Genomic DNA, 9,861 nt, shown 5'->3' with positions numbered 1-9,861 from the left:
TCTGGCTGGGTTGCCTCTGGGCGGCTTGCAACACACAGACACAAATAATAATACAACATCAAACATTAATAGTAACAATCAGATCCTATATAAAAAGTCACAATGACCTTAAAATAAACAATTTATACCAAATAAAGCAGTATGCAATAATGCATTAGAATCCAATAGTAAACACTAAAATTAAGCATCAGCAAGTAAAAATCGAACAGTTTACAAGAGATCAACAGGTTAAATCTGTAAGGATACATTGGGCAAAGGTTTTGGGACATAACATACAAATGGCAGACCGAGAGAGGCTATGTAGAACAGAACTGAAATTCACGGCATGTTGTTCACTGAAAGAAAATTATATGAAAATGATGTATCGGTGGTATTTGACACCTGTCAAGTTAGCAAAAATGTACAGAACAAGTTCAAATATCTGCTGGAAATGTAAAGAAAAAGAAGGTACCTTTATCATATGTGGTGGACGTGTAAAGTAACTAAAATTTTCTGGGAGGTGATATATAATGAAATGAAAAGAATGTTTAAAATAACTTTTGTTTTAAAAAAAAAAAAAGCTTTTTTACTAGGAATTATAGGTACCGAGATACCAAAGGACCAGAAAAGATTGTTTATGTACGCCACACGGATGCTACTAGCCCAGAGATGGAAGGAAGAGATAACCCAGACCAGGGAAGAATGGCAAACCAAGTTGATGGATTATGCTGAAATGGCAAAATTAACTGGGAAGCTCATAAATCAAGAAGACAAGAACTTTAATAAGGAATGGGGAAAGTTTATAATTTACTTACAAGACCACTGTAAGCAGGTTAAAACACTAGCAGGATTTTAATCACACTTGTAAAGTAATGGAAAGTATGGATAATTTAGAAGGATTAAAAACTTGGATATGTATTGATATGCAGTTGTAAATAATATCAATAGGTCCCATGGAAAGGATGGGGGGGGGAATCAGGAGATGCGCTGAGCCCCAGAACGTGTGTGTGTGTGTAGAGGGAGAGAGAGCCTCTGAGCATGTGCAGATTGCAAAAAGCATGCTTCTCCTATTCGTGCAAGGGGAGCCGGTCTCAGCATGGACCGCTTTCCCGTACGCTTGGAATGCATGCAAAGCCTACAAGATGGTCTGTTTTCCACCCCATGCTGGCATCCGTCTGTCTCTTGGGAGAATGGGGTGCCCTAAGCACGTGCTCCTTTTGCTTGAATGGTTCATCTCATTCTTGGCTTAGAGGAAGGACTTTGCTGAAGGCTCCGTTTCTGTTCACACAGTAGGATCTGGGGTTCAAGGGCCCTTTGCCTGCGGTATGGGCTCATCAGGGTTCAAGTCAGCAGAGCCCATCTTACAGGCGTTTCAGAACTCGCTCAGTGTTTTCTGTTAAAAATGAGCGGCTGAGGATGAACCTACAAGCAGCTGCTGTGAGTTTCCTCTTGTGCTCTCTCTCCTCGCACATCAATGCTCAAAGGATGCTGTGGTTATGTTTCTGGGATGATAGCTAAGGGGTCTGCACTAGGAGGTGTGACCTAAATACTTTGGTTTGTTTGCTAACATTAATATTGCTTTCCCATACTCTCCAACATTTCTCTGATGAAGTTAGGGGTGTCCTATTCTATTATTATTATTATTATTATTATTATTATTATTATTATTATTATGCAGAAGAAGAAGAATATATTACTATTTATACACTACCCATGGGTTGCCCAAGCCACTCTATGCAGTTTCCAACATATGTTGTTGTTTAGTCGTTTAGTCGTGTCCAACGCTTTGTGACTCCATAGACTAGAGTATGCCAGGCACTCCTGTCCTCCACTGCCTCCTGCAGTTTGGTCAAACTCATGTTGGTATCTCCGAGAACACTGTCCAACCATCTTGTCCTCTGTCATCCCCTTCTCCTTGTGCCCTCCATCTTTCCCAACATCAGGGTCTTTTCCAGGGAGTCTTCTCTTCTCATGAGGTGGCCAACGTACTGGAGCCTCAGCTTCAGAACCTGTCCTCAGGGCTGATTTCCTTAAGAATGGATAGGTTTGATCTTCTTGCAGTCCATGGGACTCTCAAGAGTCTCCTCCAGCACCAGAATTGAAAAGCATCAATTCTTCGGCAATCAGCCTTCTTTATGGTCCAGCTCTCACTTTCATACATTACTACTGGGAAAGCCATAGCTTTACTATACAGACCTTTGTCAGCAAGGTGATGTCTCTGGCAACATTCAACATTTATCTGGTGAAAATAGGGATGTCCTAAGGAAAAGTAGGACATTCCAGAATCAAATCAGAAACCAGGACAGCTTCTATAAATCTGTAAAATTTGGAGGGGCTGTTTTCCCCTTTCATTTGGAGGTTCAAAGCTGCTACCAAAAAGTTGATATTTGAAAAATTCAGTCATTAGAAACATTAAAATATTTTGATAATTTTAAAGTAAAATTTCTTTTTTAAAAATCAAATCACATAAATTAAGGAAGCGAAATTTCCCTTCATTTCCATGAAGTAGCTTTGCCTGCTAAATTTATGGCAGGGTGGGGAGCCCGCGGCCCTCCAGATGTTGAGCTCCAACTTCTATCGGCCCCAGGATGGCCAACAATGAGGGGTCATGGGAGTTGGAGTCCAAAAACAATTAGAAAGTCACAGGTACGCCAGCCCTGCTTTGTGGAGATTAGGCTGCCATTAAAGGCAGAGGCAGTGAGAGATTTTACTATCTTGGGCTCCATGATCACTGCAGATGGTGACAGCAGTCACGAAATTAAAAGACGCCTGCTTCTTGGGAGGAAAGCAATGACAAACCTAGACAGCATCTTAAAAAGCAGAGACATCACCTTGCCAACAAATGTCTGTATACAGTGGTACCTCGGGTTAAGTACGCTTCAGGTTACCGGTAAGTACGCTTCAGGTTAAGAACTCCACTTAAGAACAGAAATTGTGCTCTGGTGGCACAGCGGCAGCAATAGGTCCCATTAGCTAAAGTGGTGCTTCAGGTTAAGTATGGACCTCCGGAACAAATTAAGTACTTAACCTGAGGTACCACTGTAGTTTAAGCTATGGTTTTCCCAGTAGTAATGTACGGAAGTGAGAGCTGGAGCATAAAGAACGGCGAATAATTGATGCTTTTGAATTATGGTGCTGGAGGAGACTCTTGAGAGTCCCATGGACTACAAAAAGATCAAACTTATCCATCCTTAAAGAAATCAGCCCTGAGTGCTCACTGGAAGGACAGATCCTGAAGTTGAGGCTCCAGTACTCTGGCCACCTCATGAAAAGAGAAGACTCCCTAGAAAAGACCCTGATGTTGGGAAAGATGGAGGGCACAAGGAGAAGGTGACGACAGAGGATGAGATGGTTGGACAGTGTTCTCGAAGCGACTAGCATGAGTTTGGCCAAACTGCGGGAGGCAGTGAAGGATAGGCGTGCCTGGCGTGCTCTGGTCCATGGGGTCACGAGGAGTCGGACACAACTGAACGACTGAACAACAACATAAAGGCAGAGGAGCAGGGCCAATAGTAAAGGTTGGCACTGCTATAATTAAATCATACCTACTGTTACAACACCAATGAGGACACCATCAAACCACAGAATAATCATTTGCTCAGAATGGGAGTGTGTTCAGAAGTTTCTGCTTAAATTGGCGTATGAGAGCAACTTGCAAAGGCATGATGGATAAGGCTGCATTTCCAGAGGAATGGTTGTGTCAAGACTCTTGTAGCAAAAACAGTAAGAGAATCTTTGGGCACCTTATAGTCTGCCAAATATAGCCTATTGGGCTTAAGCTTTCCTGGCCGCAAGCCCATTTTGTCAGAAGCGTAAAGTAAAATCCTGATAGACAGGTATATAAAGGAGAAAATTGAAAGCTGGGAGCTGAATGGCAATGAGATGCAAAAATCACAGTCAGTGGTGATTAGAACTTGATTCTATGTTAAACCTTTAGCCTTTTGCAGTGACCATTGTTGAGTTGATTAAATTAACATCTGAGGTGGGGCAGGAATTTATATGCAAAAATAGCACAGATATCCTGGCATTGGTTAAGTGGATTAATCTAAGTAGTGTGTTAACAAAATCCTTTGTCTCCACGGACAATGACTGATGGTATTGAACTTCTTGATTAACCATAATTCAGCTGTTTCACTTCTGTAGTTGTAGAAGATCCCATTCTGAGACCTCTTCAATTTTACCTCCTGGCCAGATGATAAATGATTGCTGTCTGTTAAGAGTGAGGGTGGGAGGGACATAAACTGTTCTCAAGCAAGTTATCATCATGTCTGTTATTGCTTGCATATTTTAAACGTAGATGACAGTATCCTTCAAATATTTTTAACATTTTAATTGAATTTTTTAATTTACAGTAGTTAATTCTTGTTTACAGGTTTTACTGCAATCAATGAGCATATAAAGGTAAAGCGTAAAGGGACCCCTCACCATTAGGTCCAGTCGTGTCCGACTCTGGGGTTGTGGCGCTCATCTCGCTCTATAGGCCAAGGGAGCCGGCGTTTGTCCACAAACAGCTTCCGGGTCATGTGGCCAGCATGGCAAAGCTGCTTCTGGCGAACCAGAGCAGTGCACGGAAACACCGTTTACCTTCCCGCCGGAGCGGTCCCTATTTATCTACTTGCACTTTTGACGTGCTTTCGAACTGCTAGGTGGGTAGGAGCTGGGACCGAGCAACGGGAGCTCACCCCGCAGTAGGGATTCGAACCGCCGACCTTCTGATTGGCAAGCCCTAGACTCTGTGGTTTAACCCACGGCACCACCTGGGTCCCTATCAGCATATACATTTTGTTAAATAAAGGAATACAATGAATTATCCCTGTGAATTGCTAGCGTTTTATTATTAATAATAATTTTTATTTGTTATTTAATAAATTTGTATACCACCTTTCATCCGAAGACCACAGGGCAATTCACAAGATAAGAATACAAAATAAAAACACCAAATACCAAATAAAACAAAAACCAATATCCCCCCCCCCCCCACAGACACATCTAAAAGGCCATAGAATGTCAAACTGGCCAAATGCCTGAATTTTGCATCTTCTGTTGGAATTATTATGTATAAAAGAAAGAATAAAGCTTATGCAAAAGTTTCATAGAGATATAAATAACAAACACAAGGAGTAACTTTCAGATGGGAACACAGAGTCTTGTGGCACCCTAGTGACTGGCAGTGCAATGCTAGCATCTACTCAGAAGTAAACGGTAAAGGTAAAGGATCCCTGACAGTAAGTCCAGTCACAGACAACTCAGGGGTTGTGGCACTCATCTCGTTTTACAGGCCGAGGGAACCAGCGTTTGTCCGCAGACAGTTTTTCTGGGTCATGTGGCCAGCGTAACTAAGCCACTTCTGGCACAATGGAACACCAAAAGCAGACCAGCACAGGGAAACGCCGTTTAGCTTCCTGCCGGAGCGGTACCTATTTATCTACTTGCACTGTGATGTGCTTTCGAACTGCTAGGTGGGCAGGAGCTGGGACTGAACAACGGGAGCTCACCCCGTCATGGGATTCGAACCGCCAACCTTCTGATCAGCAAGCCCTAGGCTCTGTGGTTTAATCCACAGCGCCAACCGTGTCCCTCCATGGAGCTTAATCCCAGATAAATGGGGTTAGACTCTGCAGCCTAAAACATTTATTATGGCACATACCGGTACGTTCAAGAAGAAGAAGAAGAAGAGTTTGGATTTGATATCCCGCTTTATCACTACCCTAAGGAGTCTCAAAGCGGCTAACATTCTCCTTTCCCTTCCTCCCCCACAACAAACACTCTGTGAGGTGAGTGGGGCTGAGAGACTTCTGAGAAGTGTGACTAGCCCAAGGTCACCCAGCAGCTGCATGTGGAGGAGCGGAGACACGAACCCGGTTCCCCAGATTACGAGTCTGCCGCTCTTAACCACTACACCAAACTGGCTCACAAAGTGTCCTCAGTTGCAGGTATATATGCACATAGGGTAAGGATTGTAAGCAGTGAAGTCAGAGGGAAATGCAGTGCAGAAAGTAGACTGGGATGATTCATTTAGAGCTTGGGTGTCTGCAGATAAACACAGCGACCCTTCACAACACCAGTGACAGGTGATAACACAATCAGCATTTGGCTCACCATAGCCAAAATGTGCCATTACCTGTCACTGCTGTTGTGAAGGGTCACAGCACTTATTTTGCGGACATTTAAGCATTTACGGCACAAAAAATATTCTTTGCTTACAGTTAACATTTAAAGCAGGCATAGGCAAACTGCGCCCTCCAGATGTTTTGAGACTACAATCCCCATCATCCCTGACCAATGGTCCTGTTAGCTAGGGATGATGGGAGTTGTAGTCCCAAAACATCTGGAGGGCCTGGTTTGCCTACGCCTGATTTAAAAATAAATTTAAAAAATTAAGTGTTCCTGCTTCTTTGCATACCTTCTTTCAGAACTCCTTACTGTAGGTCGGCAGTGTTATCCCCCACACTGAAGGTTAAAGCTGAGAGAAATTTTGTCTGAGGCCCAAATGCCCTTGCATTGCAGCAAAAATTTGTACATCCAGCGGTGATGTCAGGGCAGGTCAACAGCCTGCGCAGCAGAGGTCAACAGAATGAGCAGGCGGATCCCCATTGGGAGGGCCAGTGTGGTGTAGTGGGTAAGAGCGGTAGACTCGTAATCTGGTGAACCGGGTTCGCGTCTCCGCTCCTCCACATGCAGCTGCTGGGTGACCTTGGGCCAGTCACACTTCTTTCAAGTCTCTCAGCCCCACTCACCTCACAGAGTGTTTGTTGTGGGGGAGGAAGGGAAAGGAGAATGTTAGCCGCTTTGAGACTCCTTCGGGTAGTGATAAAGCGGGATATCAAATCCAAACTCCTCCAAACTCCTCCCCATTGAGCTTGCCACATTTGGAAGTGAAGCAATCCACATTGCCATCTAAAGATGGGGGATCCCAGAATATATTTACGCTCGAAGTCCAAACTGCACCTAACTGCACCAGTGCTTCCATTCACTTTGTTAACCATGCCTCTCCCTCCCCCCCCCTCACTGTTTCTGTTCTCTGCCCCACCCTTCTCTCTGCTGACTCTTGAACTGTCAAAATTTAGAATTCACATTGTAAATTCTTTGGGGCAGGGACCTTCCTTTTTTTCCTTTCTTGCTATAAACATTGGCGAGTTGCTCTAAACAGTATATTTTTCTGGTTTTCCTCCTCTAAAAGCCCTGGTGTTTTGTTTTGTTTTTTGGTTTTTTTGAGGATCAGCTAAAAGTTTTACAGCTTTTTTGCAAAGGGAAAAGCCCTGGTTTTTTGAGGATCAGCTAAAAGTTTTGCAGCTTTTTTGCAAAGGGAAAAGCCCTGGTTTCTTCAGGATCAGCTAAAAGTTTTGCAGCTTTTTTTGCAAAGGGGGAAGAGCAAAGCTCCTTTTGCAAAGGGGGGAAAGCAAAGAGGAAAAGCCCTGTTTTTATGGGGTTTAATTCACATTTCTGCAGCTGCTAAAGGAAAGGGAGCCCTTTCTACAGTTTCCAGACAGATAATCTAATCAGCCAGTCACAACCTCCCTCTGCAGCACATTCAACAATGGAGGGCGAGGCTGAAAGGGAGCCGGGACTCTTATCTCTCTCCCGATCTCTTGCTGATCAGGGTCCTTTCAACACCCCCTTTTCTCTTTGTAAAATAAAAAGCACTATCCTCTTTTGGCCCCCGGGCAATTCAGCTCCAGGGACCACCATTCGCTCCATAAGACGCACAGATATTTCCACTTACTTTTTAGGAGGAAAAAAGTGTGTCTTATGGAGCAAAAAATACAGTACTTTTCACAGGTAGCGTCTCCACCCCACATTGTTCTGCCCGGACACTGAGGTCTTGCTCCGAGGCCCTTCTGGCGGTTACCTCCCTGCAAGTGAAGTTACAGGGAACCAGGCAGAGGGAAGGAAATGTCAAGGAAATAAACCGACTTTTAGAAGACATCTGAAGGCAGGCCTGTTTAGGGAAGTTTTTAATGTTTGATGTTTTTAATCTGTTGGGAGCTGCCCAGAGTGGCTGGGGAAACCCAGCCAGATGGGCGGGGTATTATTATTATTATTATTATTATTATTATTATTATTATTATTACATTTCCAGTACCTGTGATTTTAATGTAAAAACTACCCCAAACGATTACCCTCTTAGTGCCCTTATTTTCCAGGGACAGTCCTGGGTTTACAGAAGCTGTCCCAATTTCTGATTTGATCTCAGAATGTCCTGCTTCTCCTATTTTCATTGGAGAAATGTTGGAGGGTGTGCAGTTAGAATTAAGGTTTAACAAGTTCTGCTTTTTTTTTTCTTTTGGTCCAGCATTAACTTGGGGGAATACCTAGAGAGCCAGGCAGCTTTCAGACAGAATGAAATTCTAGTTTCAAGAAATGCTTTTGGGATGTTGGGAAAATACCAAGTGAAACCCGCGATCCACACTGTCTGGCAGGAGGTCCCTCTCTCAGGCACCAGTGGGGAAGGAGTTTTGTCCAGCCCTTACCTGGAGATGCCGGGGACTGAACATGAGACCTCCTTTTTTGCAAAGCATGTGGTCTGCCGCTCTTGGTGCTGTGCTCATGACAGCTTCTGCTGTTGCCTTCCCACCCCCAGCAACAGACACCAGCCTGTATAGCACGATCAATTCATTTCAGGTGCCTGGTCTCAGTCCAAGATCCCAACCGATGCACCTGCTAACGGGGGTGGCTTACTAGTTTGTGCATCTGCTCTGAGGTCCCCTCCAGTTCTTTCAAACAGAAGCTGAAACCCCAGCGGGCCTGACTCAGCAATGCGTGTTTCTGTGGGAGATAATCTGAGCTCTGCCAGGCTTCTGGGAATAAGCTTCTGTCCCAGATAAGGCAGGAGGGAGGTTGTGGAAGGGAGAGGCCGCTGCGAGCAGAGATTTTACTTTCAAAACAATTTGGCCTCTGTTGCAATTTTTTTTTTAACGTTTTCAGACACGGAGATCCAACGACATCCCCCAAGTTCCCCAAATATATTTCGGAGAGGTGTTCGTTGGAGAGACGCCACTTGATTGATGATATGCAAGCAGCCAATTCTGCATAGAATTTTTCATTATTACTTTTTTTTGCTTGCTGCAATGACGATGACAGACTCGGGAGCTATGCGAAGGCAAAGGAGAGATGGGCTGGAGCAAAGTGAAAATATATTACTCGGTTTGTTTGTCAGTTTAGGTAAAAAAAAAAACACCACCCATCAGATCAGATTCTAGTGCAGTGTACCATGATATAAAGAACAGATTATTGAAAACCCAATACAATAAAATAACAATTTTCTATAAGAAAAGACAGTAAAAGGGGGGCACGGATCAAACTAAGGAATTATGCAAATTAAAATAGCTTTAGGTTTAGAACAAGGGCTGTAGCCCAATGGCAGAGCATCTGTTTTGCATGCAGAAGGCCCAGGTTCAATCCCTGGTGTCTTCAGGTGAGACTGGGGAAAAACTCCTGTCTGCAACCCACTGCCAGCCAGTGTCACTACTCAGCTAGATAGACCGAGGCCGTACGTCTTAAGTGTATAGCGTGCTTTCTTCCTTGTCTTTTTCTCTTAAAGAGAAGTCTGCATCCCAGGAAACCAAATTCTGGATCAGTTACAGCTGAATTTGGAAATGCATGTGTACATTCTGGAATACGGAGCAAATTTACAGAATTTTCCTTGCTATTTTACTCTTTTTTTTTTTTTTGCTAGTCGAAAGGAAGGGCACAGAAGTTCTTCTCTGACCATGTGAAATCTTACTCAGCCAATTCACCGATTTGAAAGATTTCAGCAGAAAATGGCTCCAGCCAGATCTTTGCAACCATAAGGAGTAAAACCTTTTCTTAAGTGAAAACCAATGTTTTCAGGATAGCAAATCTTGAATGCAATGCTCACATTATTTTTTTTCTGTGCTCCCG

Source organism: Lacerta agilis, chromosome 2, assembly GCF_009819535.1.
Source record: "Lacerta agilis isolate rLacAgi1 chromosome 2, rLacAgi1.pri, whole genome shotgun sequence".
Lineage (NCBI taxonomy): Eukaryota > Metazoa > Chordata > Lepidosauria > Squamata > Lacertidae > Lacerta > Lacerta agilis.
This window is presented reverse-complemented; position numbering follows the sequence as displayed.